The sequence below is a fragment of the Canis lupus genome, chromosome 3, assembly GCF_011100685.1.
Source record: "Canis lupus familiaris isolate Mischka breed German Shepherd chromosome 3, alternate assembly UU_Cfam_GSD_1.0, whole genome shotgun sequence".
NCBI classification, from domain to species: domain Eukaryota; kingdom Metazoa; phylum Chordata; class Mammalia; order Carnivora; family Canidae; genus Canis; species Canis lupus.
The window spans coordinates 67,312,478-67,336,286 of NC_049224.1; positions in this window are offsets into that span (position 1 = coordinate 67,312,478).

The window sequence follows — 23,809 nt, forward strand, 5'->3', positions numbered from 1 at the left end:
TCTCTTGCTGCATCTTTACTCTTTCTCATACTGTCTAAATCTTCTACTGTGAGCACATATGGTTTGAACAATCAGAAAAATAAGGGAAAAAACTCCAACCTTGAGGTTGATGAAAGATAAATACCATCCACATGTGTTGTAGGTCCTCATGGTGGTCTTGATTTGGACCCCCCGCCCTAAGCTGATGTTCCCCCTGGGGAAGGAAGGCTGCTGGGGCTCTTCCCTCAGGCACGTGCCTTCCCTACTGCAGAGCTGTGCTGGGCTGTGCTGCTTGGCTGAACATGAGCCCCGGCTCCTGTCTAAAGAAAACATGGGAGATTTACATTGATCTGGGGATGTGATGAGAAATGGTCATGGTGAGTATGGAGAGTTCAGAGAGAGGCTGACGGGAAGGTTACACTGCAGCAGAGTCTGTCTCCATTATCACCAAGAATGGAGCATGGAAGAAGGGAGAGAGGGACCCAACAGACAAGGTCAGGCAGACATAGACAGATGGCTGGAGACAGAGACAGTCTTGGGCATAGGAGATACAGGGACAAGGCAAGGAGCCAGAGAAACAAAGGAGAGAAACAAGGAAAGCGACTGAATGGGATAGGGAGACAAGAGAGAAAGATGGTGAGAGAGAGACAGGGAGAGACAGAAGAGAAAGTACAAGGCCACAGAGAGAGGGAGGCAGAGACAGGAAATGATGGGAAAACCCAGGAACAGAGAAGTGGAGAGACACACACAGACCCTGCAGCTGGGAGCACTTGACCAAAGAGCTAGAGGCAAACAGAGACCTGCAGAGACACAGACAGAGATGGATGCCAAGAGATGGACTGATTGAGACGGAGACTGTAGCCCAGGCAGGAGAGACAGTGGATGAAATGTGGTGAGTGGGGAAGGTCAACAGCAGGCGCCTCAGAGGACCAGTGTTGGCAGAGTCCCGGGGTGTGGGTCTTGCTTATAATATTTTCAGAGTGCATGGCCTTGTCCAAACACTTCTCTTTCCCAGTTGTGTTCTGAAAGTGTAATATTTAAAAAAGTTTTAAAAATCATTTGTGTGGCAATTTATAAGTTATGAGTCTCTTTTATATCCTTGATTTCACCATCCCTTCACTCAATCAAGTAGTCTAGTAATAAGGTCCCTCAATTTGATTGTTTAAAAAAGGTATTATTTATTTATTAGAGAGAGGGAGCAGAAGCAGGGGAGCAATGCAGGCAGAGGGGGAAAAAGAGTTCCCACTGAGAAGGGAGCTGCATGCGGGACTCCACCCCAGGACCTTGAGGTTATGACCTGAGCCAAAGGCAGGCTCTTCGCTGACTGAGCCACCCAGCTGCCCTCAATTCAACTTTTAATGGCCATTTTACGGGTGTGGGATCTGATGCCCAGAGTAGATAAGGGCCTTGTCCTAGTGGCACAGCTAGCAAACCGTTGAGCAGGGATTAACACCTGAGCTGTCCAGGCTCCTGGCTCAGGGCACCGGTGGTGATTCCCCAGGGGCCATTATCAAGGCTTCAGTGAGCTGTGCTGGGTGGTGTAAGGGAGAACGTGGAAACAGCTTAACTCATAGCAGGTATTAAGTACCCATGGTATGCAGAGGCATTGGGTGGTCATGATACAGTGACAACCAAGACTGGGTTTCTTTTTTAATTTTTTAAAAAATTTATTTATGATAGTTACAGAGAGAGAGAGAGGCAGAGACACAGGCAGAGGGAGAAGCAGGCTCCATGCACCGGGAGCCCGATGTGGGACTTGATCCCGGGTCTCCAGGATCGCGCCCTGGGCCAAAGGCAGGCGCCAAACCGCTGCGCCACCCAGGGATCCCCAAGACTGGGTTTCTATCCTCAAAAAGCCTCTGCTTCAGTTGGGAAGACCAAGCTAGCAAACATACAAAGGGTGATTCGGCTGTCCCTCAGGGCTGTTCGGACACCCAGTGTTTTGGTGGTGAGAACCGAGTCTACCTTGCAATTTCTTCAAATTCTTGATCATCTTCCTCACAGCCTCCTCTGTTTCTGCTCCTGCAACCCTGTATACTGTCTTGGACTGGCTCTGGGCCACTCGGGAAACAGACCTTGGGCCCTTTGCCATTTTATTTACCCCCCAAAATTTATTCATACAAGTAAATGTGGTGAGTTTAGTAACTTTAATAAAGATTTGCCAGTGAAAGACATGAATCCTCTCTCAGTATCCAGCATCTCCTGACCTTGAAGACTTTCCACCTTTGATTTGTTGTGCACCCCAGGCATATCTACCCATGCTATGCATGGGCTCTGGGACACAAAGTTCAAGGTTATTCCTTTGAGGCTTAGCCCCACCTCACTGCCCAACCTTCCCCAGAGTACCTGAAGTTGAGAGGCATGCATTTTTCTAGGTCCTATTACACTCAAAACAATCAGAGATGCACTGAGCCTCAGTTTTGAGGTCATTGTGAGGCAGAAGGAAAATAGGAGAGTGGATGGAAGCTATCAGGGCAAAGTGCTGAAAGCAGTGGCTCTAGAGATGGGTTTCTGGAAAGCTCCAAAGTTCTGGGGAGGGAGATGGCTGTGTTCCTCTGGGACATGCAGGTTGCTGGAACAATGCCCAGACCTTGAGCTTTTCTCTGCAGCCGTTAGACCCTTCCTTGACTGCAGAGTAGAAGCTACAGATCCTACTGGTCCTGACCTATAGAGACCCTCCCCTCCCTAAGCAGTTGGCTAGGGACCGTGAGAGGTGGCCACAAGGCTTGCATTTGTCTCTCTGGAAAATCCAGGTTCTTTCTTTAAGTATTCACTTTGTTAGAAGACAGGACTCCCTCTTTGACTTTCAGGACTAAGAACTTACCCTCTCTCCAGACTGAGACAGAGGCACAAAGGTATTATTTGCATGGAGTCTGTTTCCAGCTGCCTTTGAGCATAGCTCATCCTTTCGCACAGCCGAGGGTTTAATGTTTACCAAATGCAACAATGCATGCAGCCCTGGATAGAAATCACAAGTGCACGATTCTCTGTCTCCTGGGCCTCCTTCCCTAGAGGATATGATCTCACTCAGGGACCCTTGATGTCCTTGGGCATGTCTGTCTTCTGTGTGCAGCCCGAGTGAGTTTTTCATTAACATGCATGAAAACTGTTCCAAAAATATGTTCATAGGCTTTCCACTGCCTTTGGCTAACACAGGTGTTGTGTCTTCTGGCCCGGGCCAAATTCACCAGTTTACGTTCTTATTTTTCAGCTGTTTGCTTTGATATATGCCTAAATAGTTGCCCATCACAAGTGTATTTTTAAAAATAATACCTCAGAAAAGAGAAGGAGAAGGGGAGAGAGGACATGCAAACATGAGCACGGGGTTAGAGCCTGAAGCCCCAGGCCCTTTGCTCCTCCTGACCTCATCCCGTGTAACAGCTCGGGCAGCTGGATTTCCAAGAACCTCCATCTCCACATCTGCACATGTGAATAATAACGATCCCCCTGTTGAACTTACAGGCTTGTCGGGCGGGGGGTGGGGTGGGGGGTGTTTCATGTGCTGACAGACTTGAAAGAGCTCTGAAAGCTGTGACACAGGAGATAGACAATAGCTACGCACAGAGAATTTCACTTTGTGCCAGGCCTGGGAGGAGCAGTTTGCAGATTATTTAATTGAATCTCCTGAGCAGCCATATGAGGCAGGTACTATTAGTCCTATTTTATAGATGAGGGGACTGAGACTTCATGGGATGAAGTACATTACCCAAGATTATACAGCTTGGTAAGAAAATTTAAGCCTTCTATCTCTCTCTCTCTTTTTAAAGATTTATTTATTTATTTTGAGAGAAAGAGAGCAAGAGTGAGAGCGAGCACAGGTGCGAGTGGGGTGGGAGGGGCAGAGGGAGAGAGACAAAAGATCTCTAGCAGACTCCTTGCTGAGCATGGACCCCGACCCAAGGCTTGATCCCAGGACCTGAGATCAGGACTCGAGCCGAAATCAAGAGTCAGCCACTTAATGGACTGAGTCACCTAGGTGCCCCTAAGCCTTCTTACCTCTTAGTACAAGCAGTTTTTAATCGTTCTTTTTCCTCTTAGTGTGGTTTTTTTTCTCCTTCTTATTCTCCATCTTTTCCTCCTTTTCTTCTTCCTCCTCCTCTTCCTTCTCTTCATGTGAATTGTATAGGGAAGTGTGATAGTCCTTAGGGCTGTTCCCTAAATTCTTCTCCATGTGGTAAATGTTTACTTCTCTGGTCTTTTTGAAATCAGCTACAGTCACATGACTGGTTTTGGCTAATGAAGTTTGCAAGACGTGGCATGTGTGCCTTCTGGGTAGAAACTAAAAAATCTGTGCATGATTTCCCACATTCATATCCTCCTATTGGAAGCATGCATCTGGCTGAAATGTCTACCAACCTGGAGTGCTGAGTGATTAGGATAACAGAGCCCTCCCCCACCTCCCACCACATCCACCTGCACTGGAAATGCGCATAAGGGTAAGCAATGTGTGCATGTTGAAAGTCTGTAATTTGGAGGTTGTTGTTAATGCAACATAACAGAGCCCATCCTTACTGATATGGAAGTAAACGTGTTGGGAAAGCACTGACAGGGAAAAGAGCAGATTATAAGGGAATAGCACTGCTTGGAGTAGAAGTCTTCAAGGTTGAGTACTGCTGTCAACTTATGTGGTAAACTCGGACATTTCAATTCACTATATCGGAAAACAAGAGAGGTTGAGTCACATTACTCAGCCATATTCAGGAGACAGTGCTTGAAGTCATGGTATTTCTAGTTGACAGGAAACACGATGAGTTACATGAAAAATAACTGTGTGGAGGGCACCTGAGTAGTTCTGTTGGTTAAGCTACTGACTTTGGCTCAGGTCATGATCCTGGGTCTGGGGATCGAGCCCCACATTGGGATCCCCGCTAAGCAGGGAGTCTACTTCTCCTTCCCCCTCTGCTTCCCTCACTCATCTTCTCTCTCCTTCAAATAAATTAATAAAATCTTCAAGAAAAAATAAAAATAGCTGTTTGTTGTTGCTCTGCTAGGTGTCATTCCATCTAAAATGAGATAAAGATAAAGGCGAATCAGCAAAAAGCAGCTGCTGAGACACCTGGAGACACTGGTGTCCTTCAAAAAGGAGCAGCCCACAGACCCCCACCTTTGGAGCACTGGGCTACGGTTTCCAGAAGCAGCAGGGCCGTCCTGTTTTACAATGAGGAAGGAGCCAAACTCAGGTCACAGTCAGTTTGAGCAGCTGTATGTTTCCCCCAGGGGAATGAGACCTAGCTGTGACGAGGAGCCTTGTCTCCTGGCTCAGAGCACCAGGGACCAGACAGGGGACTGATCCAAGAACTTTTCCCTCAGCTAAACACAGTGTACTAACAGGATGAGGAAAGAGAGAGGAAGACAAAGATTTGGCTTTTAGAATGACTTTTGTAAATCCCAGTGGCCTACATTTTATTGATTTTATTGGTTTCTTTAGTGTTTTTTATGTTTTTCTATCTTGATGGTTATTAATGTCACAATGGCAATGATTCACTCTGTTTTTGAACCCAGGTCTGGTTATAATGAGCATAAAAACTTTATTTTATTTTATTTATGTTTTACATAGGCTCCATGCCCAATGTAGGGTTTGAACTCACAACCCTGAGATCAAGAGCTGCATGCTCTACCAACTGAGCCAGCCAGGGGCCCTGAACATAAAAATTTCACATGGTCTGTAAGGTTTATTTGAGATTTCAAAATAAATACTGTCAGTGGAGGGAAAAGAAGATAAAGGCAAATATACTGAACAGTGGAGAAAAATGTTTTTTAGTAAAATTTGAGTGATTTTCTATATATTTATTTAATGCCCTTTCACCAAGTCACATTACCTAAAAAATAGAAAGTTTTTATGAGTTTTGGATTGTTTTCACTGGAACCCATTGCCCAGTCCCAGACACCAGCATTCTGTGGGTGAATGGTTCAAGAATTGCTAAAATAATTAATGGCTTCTTGTTTCTCTTCTGCTATAATGTCCACGAAAGTCAGGCCTTTCCTAACATCTCTATGAGCCATTTTTGCCAAGAATGCCACTCCTGGATTATATGGTGATAGGTGGCTAAGATAATTAGCTCTGGAAGATTGAAAAAAACTATAAATAAGCAGGTTAAGCAAATGGGAAGGAAAGCCAGTGGTTTTTTTAGGCATATTGGTTGAGATGTGTGCAACATGAGCTGGAGAGTGGGCTTCATGGTTTCTAGGTCTCCCGGGTGTCTCTCAGATTGGCCCACTCTGGCCATTACCATGGTGGCTGTCAACTTGTCTGAACTGTTTCAATAACCTCCCAAAGAGCATCCCTGCTGCCCAGGGCTGGCACCAGCACTGTGAGGGATGGAGGCAACTGGGCATAACATTTAAGGCAGCACCCACTCTCAGGTGTTGGCTCCATGCTTGTGCGGCCATGAGGGGGAGTGCATCCTTAAATGTTTGCACTGGATATCTTCCTTGCCTCCTCCTCATTCCTGCCCAGCTGCCTCCAGGCTTGCCCCCTTCCTGTCATTGTACACAACACAGCCAGGGCAATGGCTCTGAAATATGAATCTGATTATGCTGCTTCTTTGCTCAAAATCCTTAAAGGGCTGCTCACTACCTCCAAGATGAAGCCACACTTTCTTGTACGTTTGTTGGTCAATTCATTGAGGTTTTGATGCATTGGGTGATTCATTCAATCATTCCCATATAGAGCCAAGCCCTGTGCTAGGGGCTGGGATTAGAATGATGAGTGAGGCCAGCAGGATCCCTGTCTACCTACTGCTGCCAGTTGAGTGAGAAAGATAGATGGGACACTGCGGACAAACAAGAATAGAAACAGTAAACTCTGATAAGTGCTGTCAAGGAAACAAACAGAAGCTGAAATGTGGGGCAGACAAGGGCAGGGCCTATGTTGGGTGGAGTGGACAACGAAGGCCTCCCTGAGGCCAGTCAACAGATTGGAGGGTGGTGTGGCCAGGTTTCCAATCAGTGAGAGAATGAATCCCAGGAGAGAACAGCATGTGTGAAGGTCCTGGGGCACGAGAGGGCTTGGCCAGTTCACAGAACAGAAAGGAAGCCAGTGCAGATGGCGTGTAGGAGGAAGGGTAAAGACGGGCACAAGGGCCACACCAGGTGAAATCCTATGCAGAGAAGTAACTTGGCTAGGTGAATATTTTGAAAACATGATTTCATGTGTTGTGTTGAATGTCATGTAGAAGGGGTGCAGATTGAACAGAGGAGATGGATGTAGAGGCTGTAGTGACACTGGAGGCAAGAGGTGCGGGCGGTGTGGACCTGCGTGAAGGCCCTGGAGGCGGCAGAGGACAGGTGCAGTATGTAATTTGGTGAGCGATGGGTGGAAGTGGTGGATCACTTGGGTGTGAGTGTATATACGTGTGTACCTATGTGCCTGAGTGGGGAGTCGGGGGAAGGACCAGGAACTCCTCGCTCGGGGACTGCAGGTGCCTGCTGCAGACTCAGGTTGGAAGTGGGCCGGGGAGGGGCGGACAGGTGTACGTGGGGCCCTAACTCAGCGTGCTAACTGTCAGACACCCGCATGAAGGTGTCAGTGAACAGCTGGAGGTGGAAGCCTGAGCCTGGGAGCCAGAGCTCACAGACGGGGCGTTGTACGTCACAGGAGCCGTTTCCATTTCTGGCCATGATGGAGTGAGATTTACCCCCACATCTGAGAACCCAGGGGACCGCACAGAGTGGAAGGAAGCATCTCCTACGTGCCCACACCCGGTGGGGAAACTCCCGAGGCGAGCTCTGACGTCTACCGCCTGGAGCCCCGAGACTTTCCTGGAGGCAGCACAGGGATGGGGAAGCCGGGCAGAGGCTGGGGTCCCCCCGGGTTGAGACGACACAGCGAGAGTCGGGGAGGCCCAGCAGGTGGAGGTCAGAGCCTGCCGAGGAGAGGGCGCGCCTTCTGCGGGGCCAGGCGGCCTCTGCTGCCTCTGCCCCGGGCCGGCGATCGCAGCTTTCTCAGCCTCCTTGCACGCGTGGACGGAGCCCTCTCAGCTCCAGGGTCACGCGTTGAGCCTGACGCTGGCCCCCGTCACACTAGGTGGGCCTCTTGTCGTCTGGGTTGTGGACTTTTGGCTGCCCCTGCTGGCTTTTGGCCCAGAGCTCTGCAGGCCTCGCTTCCCTTCCCACTTACTGCTGTGTGTTTCTCTTCTGTGTGTGGGGCCTGCAGGGCTACGGACCTGGGTATCCAAATAGGGCTGTCTTTTAAAAAGTCTTTTATATTGTATCTATTCTGGCTATTTTGGTTTTCATGCTTTCCTCTGGGGGGAGAGTAATGGAACAGTCCCCGTGTCTGTCCATCAGAGCATTTCACCCTCTTCCTTGACATGCTGTCTTCCTTTGGCTTTCCTGATACCACTTCCCCGCTGTGTTCTCCTCCCTCCCTGGCCAGGCTCAGTGTCTGTGGAGAGCTCAGGGATCTGCCCTTGGCAATAATCTCTCACCTGATTCCATCATGACCAGTGCCACTGATCCCTGCCCAGGCCACTCCTGGGCTTGCAAGGCCACCAGGTCCTTCCAACTCAATACATTCAAGATCAAACCTGAAAACTTTCACCTCAACCTCCTCCTCCACCTTTATTGCCTAGTGTGGTAAATGGCACCCCATAAAACTAGATATTTAAGTTAGAAACCGAGTGCTATCACAGATTCCTCCCCCCCCCTTTTTTTAACTGGAACATCTAATAAATTGCTGTCCCATAAGTGTCATACTTACAACCCACGTATAACCCGACCTGCTGGTTCTTTCCTGGAAGTCAGCCTTGGCTTAGATTCATGGGGACAAAAAAGGCCCAGGATCTGGCAACAACAACAACAAAAAAGTTTAAAACAATTTTAGCCTTTACTGAATCCTATAAAGAACTAAAGAGAGGTTACATTCATCTCCCACAGAAAACCTGGACATCTGTTCTCTTTTGTCATCTATCTATCATCTATCTATCTATCTATCTATCTATCTATCTATCTATCTATCATCTATCATGTATCTATCTATCATCTATCATCTGTCTATCATCTATCTTAACTATCCCTGAGAAGCTCCTTTCTTTTGTTTTGTTTTGTTTTTCCCCTGAAAAGCTCTAAAACCCTGCCAGGATCCCCAAACCCAAGGATCTTGTATTCCTCTTCTTTGTTGTTTTGTGATCTACTCTGGACTGTTTTTGATATACATCGGTACCATAACTGTCTGTACCTCTCAGATTTCCCCGTGATTCATACCTCTTTCAGCACCACAAAAGAAAAGGAACTGAATACATTCACAGACATGTCCTTGGAAAGGAGGGAGTGTATTGAAGAGGGAGAATGCATTAATTTCAAATCAGAAATTTGTTCTTCCCTCACTGCCAAAAACCACTTAAATGCCTTTCATATCCGTTTGCTTCTCTTCATTCCTGCTGTAACAATTATGTTCCAGTATAAGGAATTGGGAAGGGCTGGAGATTGTTCCCTAACTCTAAGTGAATAGTTAAGCCTGCCTGTTGCATGGAGGCTGGTAAAAGATACAGGCTTGTGGGTCTGAGACGAAGGACAATTTATTGCTCACAGCAATAGGAAGGGTCAGATGCAGTGTTATTGTGCCTGTTCCTGGAGCCCACAGGATAATGCAGTGAGAGCCAGGAGACTTCTGCACACCGCGAGCTGTGCTGCCCCAGAGGAACTCTGAACCCAAGGAACCCAAATCTTTTATAATGGGCAGTAGCCATGCCTGCTCTATCTTCTTCTTTTCTACTATCAGCAAACCTTCCCTTTGCTCTGGAGGGAGACATCCTCTTCCAAGGCTGATGGATGTGCAAAGGTCCTTGAAGGGACAGTGTGGAACACATGGTAGCCAGGGCCTCACTCACAAGATGTGCAGAGACATAAAAGGTCCAGGGAGAATTGCCTTCTTTCACCACTCCTGGACAATCATCATTTATTGTTGTAGTATCGCACTAGTTGCCCAATTGGCCAGCCTGCTCCCAGTCTTGCTTTCTTCCAACTCATCCTCCGTCTGTGTCCAGGATTGTCTTTCATAATGCAAATAGGGTCACACAACGACCATTGCTTATAATTATTCAGTGGCTGCTTATTTCCTACAGGATAATTTCCTCACTGTGCAACAAAAAATATTTTCTGATTTGACTTTTGCCTGCCTTTTCTTTTATTTTCTTTTTTTTAAAAAAGATTTTTATTTATTTATTCATGAGAGACAGAGTGAGAGAGAGAGAGAGAAAGAGAGAGGGAGAGGCAGAGACACAGGCAGAGGGAGAAGCAGGCTCTCTGCAGGGAGCCAAACGTGGGACTCCATTTCAGGTCTCCAGGATCAGGCCCCGACTGAAGGCAGCGCTAAACCTCTGAGCCACTGGGACTGCCCTTGCCTGCCTTTTCAGCTGTCTTTCCCATCCTATGTTGAAAATGGCACTTAATAATTATAATCTTGCATTTAGTATTATAATACTAAATGTGGAGCTGCCTCCTTTACATGGAAGGCCAATTTACAGGTTAATGGGCCTGAGGCAACCTTTATAAACTGATAAACTATTCTTGATGGAGTGATCTCAGATTCTACTTGTACGACTTATGTGTGAATATATGCGTGTGCATGTTAATGACAGACAGAGGAAATTTAGCAAGAGAACTCTTCTGTAAGCCCAACAAATGGAAGTATGCATTCCATTTATTTATATTTACTCTGCAAGGATCTAGGCCTTGCATAGATCAATTGCAGCTGAACTTGTCTTCTGTCTGGTTCTCACAGTGACCTCTTGCTCTGACTTGCAACTGGGGTTTAAAATCCCCTCTCTCAAGTTCATACAACTGTCCCTTCAGGGGCTGTGCATTTTCTCCCAGTCTGAGCTCTTTTAGACAAATGTCAGTTTTTTTGTCATTAGCCTTGTGAGAATTTCTGAAAATAAATAAACAGTTTGGAGAAGGAAACCCGCTCTGGGAGTGGAGAATATGAGTCAGTGCCATGTTGGGAGGAGGGGTGTGGAGACAATGAACGTTTGGCTTATGTCTTGGAGGCTCTTGCATGGAGACCTGAAGCTGGGGGTGGCCTTGCAGCATTTACCCTAGAATAGAAGTCCATGCCAGGGAAGTGGTGAAAGAGCAAAGTTTATGAAGACCACTGATGACATACTGAAATGGATAGATGATAATTATAATGACTTGAAAATTTCCAAATTTATAAGGGATTGCAGCATTTCATAAATGTTGCCTCCAGAAAAACTCAGGCTCCCTCTAATCCAGTCCTCACTGACCCCACCTCCTTCTTTTCCATTACTACCCATCAGGGGTTTATCATTCCTGCCACTTGCTGATTGAGTGACCCTGGGTCAGTCAGAGCCTGCGCTTCTGCTTCCTACTCATAAACGGGAGTACCAAAACCATGGGGGTGGTTGTGAAGATTGAAATGAAATAAGTAATGTTAATGGAAGATTTTAAGTGATAAAATGCTATAAGAAAGTAAGAACTTCTATTCTTTGGCTTCTGAAATCCAATTTTTCCTTCTTATGCTGGTTTGTTTTGACCTCAGGCTCTAATAGATTTATATACACAGAAAAGTCATGAGCATTTATAGGAAAGTTTTTTTTTTTAATCAACTGTGCTGACAAATGGAAATGTTTAAAAATACAATTAAAATGAAAGTTTTGCTATTTTTAAAAACTAGAGGCAAGAAAAAAACCCCAGCAACTATGTGTAGTATTAATTCTAGTCTTTGCCCTGGAGTGGTATGAACATGGGTCAGTCATTGACCAGACTTGCCTGTTGACAACGCTTTGCTAGACCATGAGGTCCTCAGGGGCACCATAATCTTGTCATTTCCCGAATTCAATACACTATGAGTTCGTAGATAGCAGTAAATGTTTAAAAAGTCAAATGGACTTTGGTTTCTTCTTCTTTACAGAATGAGAGTAGAACTACATCAGAGTTCTTCTAAGTAAGGCTGGTGACTCATTGGTGTTTTTATTTTTAATTTATTTATTTATTGAGAGAGAGAGAGCTCATGTGGAAGTAGGGGGAGGGGCAGAGGGAGAGAGAGAGAGAGAGAGACAGAGAGAGAATGAGAGAGGGAGACTCAAGCAGACTCCATGCTGAGAGGGGAGCCTGATGCTGGGCTCCATCTTGAGCTTGATCTCATGACCTTGAGATCACAGCCTGAGCCAAAACCAGGAATGGGATGCTTAATGGATTAAACCACCCAGGTGCACCTCCTTTTAAAAGGATTTTTGTGGGCACCACTAGCATATGAAGATGCAATGGGAGGGAACAAGATAAAAACTTAGACTACACATAATATGGTAGATATTGCTTTGTGGGGTCTTGGTTTCAGTTGTGTGTGCATGTGTGTGTGTGTGATAGGTCTAGACATCAAATTCATTTCTTATTTTTCATTGTGGCTAAAAATGTGAGGAAAATATTGGACTAGACCTTTTGTCTCTAGTGTTACACTGCTGCTACCACTCTCTTAACTCATTATGTTCGATAGAATTTTACATTCTGCAAAAAATGTTTGCACCCATGCCTTCATATGGTCCTCAACAGAACCTGGGGTGAAGAGGGACCTGTTATTGCTCTTTCCATTCTTCTTATAGAGGAGACGAGATGTATCCTCAACCCTCCCTTCTAGGGGGGACTGTGTTTGGAGAAACATTTTATCAAGGCTTGGGGAAAATGGATGGATCAGAGACGCTCTCAGGAAGAAGGAGCAGGGCCCTGACTCCTGAGCATGAGGTGAATTGGGGAGGGGACCTGAAGGTGCAGAGAGGCCAGTAAGGTTGTATGGGGGAAGGAAAGGCTGAGAGGGAACCTTTGATGGAACCCTTGGGGAATATGAGCTCTTTAGTGGAATGCAGCTAAGCATTGCATGATCTGACCTTCTTCCCAGGATTCCACCAATCTTCAGGTCCAATCACTAGAAAGTCATAAACTTTTTACTGCGACTGGATTTCTTAGGGACTCTCACACAGAAGTTGAGTTCTGCATCAAGTTGTAGCCAGAGTCAAAGGGGAAACACTAAGCATAGATGCAATGACTTGAGGATCTAGGTTCCATACAGACCAAGAGACCGAGGGTCAGGGAGGTTTTATGACAGCTTATCAAAAAAGATGCTATGTGAGTCACCAGAGGCTCTCAGAAAGCTTGAAAATAGAGGAGATGGAATGACAAGACCACCCAATTTTATTTCCCCCACTTTTTTTTTTTTTTAAACTGACATGGCTTTATGTATTCTGACCATAACAGTGTTGTCCTGAGGCTTAAATTTGGTAGTTGGCTGTAGAGGGATGGTCTACACATGAATAAGCTGAAAATGGTCAGCCAGAAAGCCACAGGCTGCCTCAAACAGAGAGCATGCCCCTGGTTTTGTTGTTGTTGTTGTTATTGTTGCTTTTCCAGTACAGGAAATAACTCAGAGTTGTTTAGGTATGCACAGTGAGGCAGAACCTTCTGCTAGTGCTAAAAATTGGGGCTATTTGCATCATGTTTCCCACCGCTATACCACAGGGACAAACAGATTGATGTCATCCTCAGTTCCAGACATCTACAGTAGGCACCTTTGTAGGGTGTCTATAGGAAGATAGCGAGTATCCCCAAATTCTGTCATTACAGGGAGCTGGACTGTCACCATTAGGAAAACAACAGTGAGAACCATAAAAATACAGTCGAGAAAGTAGATAAAGAGACTGGGAATTTCTTATCAATTAGGCATTCCCATCCCAGAGAGAAGAAATGTCTGTCCCCGTGCAGGTTGGGTTAAACTCTGATCATCATGTGGCAATGAGAGGACCTGGGACCGATGCAGTATCAAGGTGACCAAAAAAATACAGGTGCTGGACAGGATTCCATGGGAAAGACAGGGCTAATGCCAACCCCACTGCACAGAGTCTCAACTTGGTGTAGGGGGCATAAGTGTCAGAACCTCCAAGAAGGTCTTGGTAAATAATCTGCTCTATCCAAGCAGATTTTAAGAAATTCTTCTATGACATCCCATCTCCTTCCCCATCTCTCCTTATTTCAATCCTCAGACATTGCTACCTGCAAAAGAGGCATTATCTCTGCGCATGTGCTGGTGTCTGAGAAAGTCTGAGGACTCGTCGACAGCATTTGTAGGGGATGCACCAGTTTATATCACATGTGTAGAGCACAGGATATAGTTTTTTTTTTTTTCCTAGAGTCTGGATTCAGTTATTCTCAGTGTATTCTCAATTCTACCAGCATATAAGGATCTTAACTGAATATCAGTTAAGTTTCTTGACTCTGGGGTGGGCAAACCAGGTAAGCAGCTTCTGCCCCCAGGGGACAGTCACACCTGAGGGAGGCTAAACCTAGTCGAGGTGCTCTATGCATTACAAAAACGCCTTTGTAAACCACAAAATACTCTTCAAATGTAAGTGGAAATGATTTCTGCCCTGCCCGAACAGCCTTCTACACTCAATAAGTCACTGCATTCACAGTGGTCTCTTTATGAAATTCCCTGTTCCCCCATTTATGAGCCAGTAACTCGATATAGCTTTTTGGTGCCTTCTTTGTCTGTAGGTAAATAGCCCAGGGTGAATTTGTAAGAGCTTCTCTCTCCATAGAATACTCACCAACCTGAGTACTGGAAGCAGCTTCCACATCTTTGACTTCTCAATGGCATTACAGCTTTATAGAGGAGGTAGGATAATACCCATTTTACAGTTGCAGAAACTGAGACTTGGAGAGGCCAAATTGCCTGTCCATGGGCTTTAAACAGAGGTCACCTGACCCCCAGCATGTCTTCTAACTATGACACTGTTGATGTGGTCAGGGATGAGATCTGTCTTGCTCACTGCTGCAACTCTAGAACTTAGTGTGTGAGCAGTGCTCAGTCCTATCCCCTGAATGAATGAACAAGTGAATGAACAAATGATTGCATGGGGACAGCTGCAATATTTGAATCCCCCAGGGCCTAGCATGGTTTCTGGCATGCAGTATTGCTCCGTGGACATTTGCTGCCAGCATTAGTGAGTGAATTTATTAGAGCCTGCCTCTGTGAGGCTCAGACGTGGGGCAGGAGGTTATATGCTTCTTACCTGGCTTCACCTCTGTGTTCTGGGATGAGGACATTTCTTTGGGTTCTTTTTGACTCTTCCTGACAGTTCTAGCGGAAGCCTCGCCCTTGGGGCTCTCCACATATGCAGGGGGCTGCAGGAACACACATCTGTCAGGAGCGCCCTTCCTCTACAGAAAGCAGACACAGAATGTCAACTGAGCGTCCATATATGGGCATCGCCTAACCCACAGACCAGCAATAAAAAGTCCGCTCTGCCTGCCTCTCTGAGAAGCAGCATCTCAGTGCTCCAGGACCTTCCTCCTGGGTCTTATTTATTGTAGGCCTGTTTCAGAGCATTCACAAATCCCAGAGAGGCCGCACCGCTCTGCTCTGGGCCTTTAGAAGACTGTTGATATTTGATCTCCTGTCCCAATTCATCAGCTGCTCTGTGCATTTGAAATGTCATCCTGCTTGCATCTGTGTTGTTGGAATGTTCTCCTTGCCATGGCTTTGCCACATCTAGGCTGGAGCAATGGAAAGGAGATGCACTCTGCTCTTGTTCCGTCCTTCCTATCTCTGGAATAAGCATATTTTGTTCACGCGAGAACAGCCCCTACATTCCATCCACATCCACTGTGTAGGGCTACATCTGACTCTCCCACCTTCTGGCCAGTTGATAACTCAATTTTCTTGATGTACCAGGAGGACCTTAAGACCTGCCCTGCCTGCCAAGCTAGAAGTCAGTTTTGGCTTAATTAGTCTGCTTCCAAGATGCATTCTAAAAGGAGCTTGTTTGTGGAAATAAGTTTTTCTTGTTTTCATTTCCCATTTTCTCCTTAAAGCGTAATATACATTCATTAGAAGAAAACCAATAAAAAACAAAAAACAAAAGAATTGACATTAACTGAAGGTCAATATACAATAATCATCCATTACTTCAATCCAAACTCTTTAATAAGCCACTGTCAAAAAGCTCTTTGCTTGTTCTTTGTGTGTCCCTGGGTGTGTGTGTGTGTGTGTCGGGTGCGGGCCAGGAAGCAGTTTAGCACCACTCACGCCTACCACTTGTCCCTATTATCTCCACGCACTGGCTCTTACTCAACCCTCAGAGCATCGCCTGTGATAGCACAACGGTCTGTTGTACAGCTCAGAAACCCTGTCCAGGTTCGTGCTTTCATTACGCTTGTGTAGAAGAGTGGTCACTTCAGAGGTGCAGCTCTTCCCTCTGCCTCCTCCCTCCTTCCAGAAAGAAATGGTCAATGGAAAACACTCAGTGGCCCGTAATCAGGAACCGCTTTGGTCTTTGTGTCCAGGAGATCTTAGACACAAAACTACCACACAAGGCTTTGAAACAGTATTAAGTTATAGACTTGATCATTTTGTCCTGAAGGAAGAGTTTCTGTACATTCTCAAAGGAGAAGGTGCTAAGAGTGTGTGCTGATGTGTGAGCTCACAGTTAGCAGAATTAATAGCTACTGAGCATAGACTGTGCATCTGTGGTAGCTCATTTAATCCTCCCAATGGCCCTCCCAGATAGATACTCCTTTTTCATGACTTTTTGATTTATTTTTATTTTCATCATGAACAATTTCAAACACATATAAAACTAGAAATAATACAATGCACATTCTTATTTCCTTTATCTGGATTAGCAGTAATTATCACTCCTCAATTTTTACTTTTTTTTTTTTTTTTGCCTCTCCTTATTTTAGAGAGAAAAAGAGAGAGAGCACGTGTGCATACACACACATGCACGAGTTGGGGGAGATCAGAGGGAGAGAATCCCCAAGCAGACTCCCTGCTGAATGCAGAACCCTGCGGCTCAGTCCCATGACCCGGAGATCATGACTTGAGCTGAAACCACCAGTCAGTCGCTCAACCATCTGAGCCACCCAGGTGCCCCTCCCTGCTTAATTATTTTAAAGACATAGAGATATCATGACATTTCATCCCAACATATTCTAATGTGTATCTCCAAGACATAAGGTGTTGTTTAATATAATTATAATATCACTGTGACACAGAAGAGAAGGTCTCCCATATTAAGATGAGGAAGGCTCCTCAGAGATGTGTGGAGCTCCAGACAAGTAGACTATGCTTAGGGCCTGGCAGGATGACTCACTTTTCTCTCATGTTATGTGCTGAGTTAAAGAGCTAACATTTTGGAGGATGAAGTCTCTAAATTCCCTGAAGTTAAGGGGCTGGAGATGGTGTTTGGAGGGACTGTGACCTGACCGCAGCCTCCAGATAGCACTTGCATTTGGAAGCTTCCATTTTTCAACCTGTTTCATACACATTAGGGTCATGCAAAGTGCAGAGAATGTTAGGCTCCTGCAGCCATTGTAATCTAGGGGACATAGCTGGGCATGGTCTACTTTAAATTTGAAATTCTTAAGAATCCTGTTTATCTTTAAAAAAATAGGAATTCTGGGGGTGCCTAGGTGGCTCAGTCAGTTGAGCATCCGACTCTTGATTTTGGTTCAGTTGATTTCAGGGTTGTGAGATTGAGCCTCATGTTGGGCTCTCGTCTCAGTAGGAAGTCTGCTTGTCCCTCTCCCTCTGCTCCTCCCCTCACTCTCTCTCAAATAAATAAAATGTTTAAAAAAAAGGAATTCTGTTTTATAGTTTCTCTGAGTGTGTCTTCATATATATTCGTGAGTTTATTTGTTCTTTCATGCAACAAATATCTTCTGAGAACTAACTATAGCTAAGTACTGGGTATATGTTAACAGACAACTTGGATCTAAGAGGTGGAATATTTTTATCCTCACTTTCTCAATCCATTTTTCTTTTCTTTTCTTTTTTTTAATAAAGATTTTATTTATTTATTCGTTAGAGACACACACACAGAGAAGCAGAGACACAGGCAGAGGCAGAAGGAGAAGCAGGCTCCACACAGGGAGCCCGAAGCGGGACCCGATCCCGGGACTGCAGGATCACGGCTTGGGCTGAAGGCAGGCGCCAAACCACTGAGCCACCAAGGGATTCCCCCCACTCCATTTTTCTAATGAAAGTAGCACTCCACAGGAGTTGCCATGCTGATCCCGTGGCTTCCTGTGTTTCCTTCTGTCTTTGCACACTTTGCTTTGCATGAGCACTCAGCTTTGAGAGGCCTCTAAGGCAGAAGATGTCCAAGGGCATTGACTGGTGTGGCTGTCTGGTGAGACATGGTGCTTGTGAGTTGGCTGCTGGCTGTTCACAGTCTGGCTTACAGAGAATCAGATTCACTACGTGTCCATTGCACACCTACTGTGGCTGAACTTAAGTAGGCCTACAAAGATGAGTAAGATAGGTTCTGGGCTATGGAGTGGACAGATATGTAGAAAACTATATCATAATGTTATGGGGATATTTAGTGTTCATCTGACTTCTAGTCCTACATTCTAGAAGAATCTGTTATTAATTTATTCATTCAACATATATTTATTGTGAACCTCCATTTTAGGTGCTGGAGGTGAAGAACAAGACAGAGTCCCTACCCACAGGAAGCTTACCTTCTACCATGGGATCCTATTCCTTCCATAAAACTTATGTTTGCCCAGTGGCTTATCATTTCAAAATATTTTTTCATATATGTCTAATTTTGATACAATATTCCATGGAATAGGCAAAATAAGTCTTCTTATTCCAATTTTATAGGACAGGAAATTAAAATGTGGAGAAATTAAGAACTTGTGGATAAAGCACAGGAATTTCAACATTGTGCTCTTCTGTGCATATGACATGAATATAAGCTATGGAGGTGCCAAAAGTGTGTGTAGCATTACACTGAGCGCTAGGGATGAAAACATGAAAGGTCCTCCATAGATAAACTTGTCTTGACTCCTGCCCCAAAATTCAGTCTTTTAATAAACCCAAAAGAGAACAGTTAAATTTCTTCCTCTCTCCTTCCTTCCATCCATTCATTCCTCATCTTCCTCTTATCAGTGAACAGCACCACGATTCACCCACTTGACCAAACCAACATTCTAAGGATAATGTTGGTTCTCTCTTTACCACATCCAGAATATATTCTAAGTGTATTCTCTTCATCTTCACCATGACCTGCATAGTTGGTTATCCCCTTTTTCTTTCTGGACCTCTACAGTATTCAAAGATATGTCCTGTTTTTGTCCTTACTCAAAGAGCAGACTTAGTGAACTTTGACCTTAAATCATGATATTTAAGTCCTTAATATGATACTATCATGACTTTAAGTCATGATACTTCAGTACTTAATATCCCCTAATGAACTCAATTTCTCTTAGAACAAAGTCTTGCCTCTTTTCCTGGCCTACAGGGTACTGAGTGATCTACTAGCCACATTGGTGTTCTTTCTATTCCATGAGAACCCCAAGGTGATTCACATTGTAGGGTCTTTGTTGTTTCTTTTGATTCTCCCATGGGTAAGCCCTTCTAATCAGATTAAATGTTCTAATATTTAATTTGGTTCTTAGATTAAAAGTCACTTCCTCAGAGAGGCCTTCTTTGACCTCCCAACATTCTATCAGGCCACCATATTTTAATCTTCTGTGTTTAACCAATCTCTATCAGATATTGCTTGTCTACCCATTGTCTGTATTCTCTAGTAGACAGTAAGCCCCACAGAATAAGAATCTTGTCCATACAGAATCTTTATTTCTGTACCCTTAATGCCCAAAACATGGCTGGTACATAGTAAGTGCTCAATAAATATTTTTTGATTGAAGGAATTGAAGAAGGCAGGGCTGTTGCAGTCCAACTTTGAATAAATTTTACCAATTCATTGCTCAAAGCAGCTGGTTATAATGACCAGGTAAGGGCTCATAAGGTTATAAATCTTGTTGGCCTGATAAAAGAGCAAAGCAGAAAGGTCCATGTGCAAATTCTCTAAGTTAATAATGAACCCAGTGATTGTTCTCTTGGCAAACCCTGTCTTTCAGAGGCTCTTGGATAGTGAATATTCCATAAGGCTCACTTCATGCTCAGTGTTTCCCAGTCTGTTTTCTTAGACCCATGCAATAGCCCTACGATGTGAAACTTAATCACTTTATGGTACAAGTGAGAAGATGATGCTCAGAGGGATGAGTTAACTCGGTCAAAGTTACCTGTCCAAGGAGAGCTAGAGCTTCGATCCAAACTTAGGGCTATTTAGCTGCTGAGTCATCATCTTTCTGCTCCACATCTCTGAGAGCCAGTAGCACACTTGAGAGCAGGGCCTTTTTAATATTTAAGAAAGAAATATGCAGGTGACTGGAACAGTCATGACACATCTGAGTGGTTGATGTTCAGACTCTTGGTGAGTGGAGGACCAGTCTGAGACAACCCTCTGTTTGAATGCTGTTTTCTTTTAAAAAGAGCAATTTCACTATGAGGTTTGGAAGGGCTTTCCTCACAGAGAGCCCAATTACAGGGGCGCCACATTCAAAATGCAAGAATGCCTGATTTGTGCTTTTTTAAACAGTAAAAAGGGCTCTGAAACATATTAAATTTTTATGAGGTGTGTTGCTGACTAAAATTTTTTTGAGCAAATAATCATACAAAAAGAGTAGACCGCATACTTAAAATTAAAACCTCCAAATAAGAAAAATATTTATTAAATAAACTTACACCAAGCCACAGTGGCCTTTCGCATGGGCTTTCTCCTTGAAATATTAGGCCATCCATTTCAATTCTTGGGATAATTTTAATCTACAAATCGATAGATCATTATTCGAGAATGGCTGTCTGTGAGGTATGGCCTTTAGTATAGAGCATCCTGGGCTAAGAGTGAAAAAAGCTGGTGAGTTAGTCTCATCATTAACTGTTTGGCCTTTGGAGGCCAGAAGGCTGGTTGAGATACAGTGTCACCATCTTTAAAACAGAGATAGTGGTATATCCCCTCATTGCTTCTTAGGGTGATTGTGAAAGTCAAAGGACTAATGGTTGTGGAAATAGTTTGAGGTGCAATGAAGGTGTAAAAACACTTATTTATATTAACAGTACTAGTTATTCTAGCAATGCTAATAAGTAGACTTATTTGCAGTGGCCAAAAGAAGGAGACTTTTATCTTAGAACTTCTTTCTCTTGTCCTTTCTGTGTACCTTATTCTTGAGAACATTTTTTAAAAATTTTATTTATTTATTCATGAGAGACACAGAGAGAGACAGAGAGACAGAAAGACAGAGACATAGGCAGAGGGAGAAGCAGGCTCCATGCCGGGAGCCTGAGGTGGGACTCGATCCTGGGACTCCAGGATCACGCCCTGGGCCGAAGGCAGGCACTAAACTGCTGAGCCACCCAAGGATCCCGAAAACATTTTTTTAAAAAAAGATTTATTTATTTATTTGAGAGAAAGAGCACATGAGTAGGGGGAAGGGCAGAGGGAGAAGGAGGGTCCTGAAGAAGACTCCCTGCTTAGTGCTGGAGCTGGACTCAAGGCTCCATCCCAGGACCCTGTGATCATGATCTATGCTGAAATCACAAGTTTGATGCTTAATCAACTGAGCTACCAAGGTACCCCCTGAGAACTTTTGTTTTTCGCCCTAGAATAATCATATTTGTAATTTTTGTGGCCTTTGCTCTAAATATTGTCTATTTCTTGGCCCTACCTATTCACGAGATTAAAAAAAAATTCTTCTTGCCCTCAGTTCCTTTCTCTTTCAGACCATTCTGTTATCTTAATGTCACCCAGAGTGAAAATATTCCATGACGTTCCACAGATCATCAGAAACAACTCTCCATACAAGCATCCCATTTAACCTCAACTTTCCACCTTTCAGTCTAACTTGGTTTTAGCTAGATGTACTTCTTCTTTATCCTCTGAATTCCCATTATATTTCCCCACCTTCTAATCTTTGCATTTGCTGCCCTTCTTCCTGAGAATGCTCTTTCTTCTCCCAAATGTCCAGCTCAGGATGAAAGATAGTCTGAGACTACATCTTCAATATATAGGAGGTCCTCCCTTGTCCAAGGGGAATTTGTTCCAAGACCCTCCAAGGTTGCCTGAAACTATAAATAGTACTGAATCCCACATATAACGTGTTTTTTTCCTACACATACATACCTATGATAAAGTTTGATTTATAAGCTAGGCACAGTAGCAGATTAATAACAATGATAAAGTAGAACAATTATAATAATATACTGTAATAAAAGTTGTGCGAATGTGATCTTTCTCAAACTATCTTATTGCCCTTTACTCACCCCTTTCCTTCTTGTGATGAGGTGAGATGTTAAAATGCCCAGAGGATGTGATGAGGGAGGTGAATGATACAGGCATTGTGACATAGCATTAGGCTACTATTGATCTTCTGACTATATGTCTGGAGGAGGATCATCTGTCTCTGGCCCGTGGTTGACCATTGGTTATATGCAACTGATGAATTATTGAAAACTACCTCAGAAAGTAATTATGTACTATATGTTGGCAAATTGAATTTAAATTATAAAAATGTGTAGAAAGTGATACCAAGAATAAGGAAAGGATGACTGCAATTCTTTCAGTTCTTTCATACTCTTGTCCCCTCTGATCTGACACATTTTCTCAGTTGGAGCTCATTTATCTAGTTTGTTGAGAGGCTGGGCAATCAGACTCTTCCTCAGTGTTTCCCCAAATTTATCATTCATGGCAGTGTCTTTAAAGTCCTTGACACATCTCATATAGTAAGAAATATATTTTACATGGAAGCCCAACATATACATGAATGTATGTGCATGCATCCAAAATAAAAATTTCAAAAACCAATAATTATCCTTATCTATGTAATGCACTCTGGTGTTTTATTCTACTCTGGTCTCTCATTTAAAAAATCTAGTTGCAACCTACTGTGTTGATTTCACAATTCACTAACAGATCGCAACCTGTAGTTTGAAGAATACTGGTTTATAGTCTTAATATTATGTACAGAATCCTTTGGGGGCTGGTTCTTGCTATTTCAAGCTAAACTTTGGAACTAAAACAAAGTTTTGGTACTCTACTTTTAAGCCTTGGCATCAAGACTATTTTCTGTGTTATACGTTAATGAAAAATTTCTTTGGAATCTTCATTCACTATTGATCACCTCCTGTAGTAATGGATGCCACTGAAAGTGGAAAGCAAAGCTTCAGTTACCTTGCCAGAATTTCGTCTTGTCACATATTCACCACTTGTTTTGGAATTTGATGAGGTCCAGCAAATAATATCTTTCTTCCCTGAGCTAATTGTAACCTGATTGAGAAATAGAAGTGACAATTAGGAAGGATATCCACATATCATCTTCATTTCTCATAAAGTAGTTGAGAACAGAGCTTGGGTGTGATAGCCAAATGAGCTTGCTAACATGCCCACTCTGAATGAGACTTACTTTCTTAGGCATAGGTGGTACAGGCAACTCTCAGCTTTACTTGTTGCCACCAACCAGGATCTTGCACTAGTAAAATTGGTATTTTTTATTGTCTGAATTAACCTACCCTTGAGTTCTCCCACCTCTGGGCTTCCTTTGTATGAGACAATAAAAATATTTTTTATTTAAGCAAGTGGAATTGGAGTTACTTGTAGCCCAAAATATCATAGCAGGGCATATTTACTTATGTCTGAAAAACCAGTGTGGGCAACTTTTGGGTATTACTTAATGTTATCTTGGATGGAAAATAGAGGAACATTTTTCTTGATTAACCCAGGATAAATTATGTCTGCCTCTATGAGCTCTGATTGATTTATTCACTGCCTTATTTAATATATTAATATATAATAATAATATATTTATATATTTATTTATGTTTATATTTATATTTATATTTATATTTATATTTATATATTTAAATTTATAAATGAGGGCATGGCAAAAAGAAGGAAATCTCCCTGATCTCTGGACAGGAATTTCCCTAAAACCACTATGAGGATAATTGTCTTAGAAAACACCTTTTTTTGAC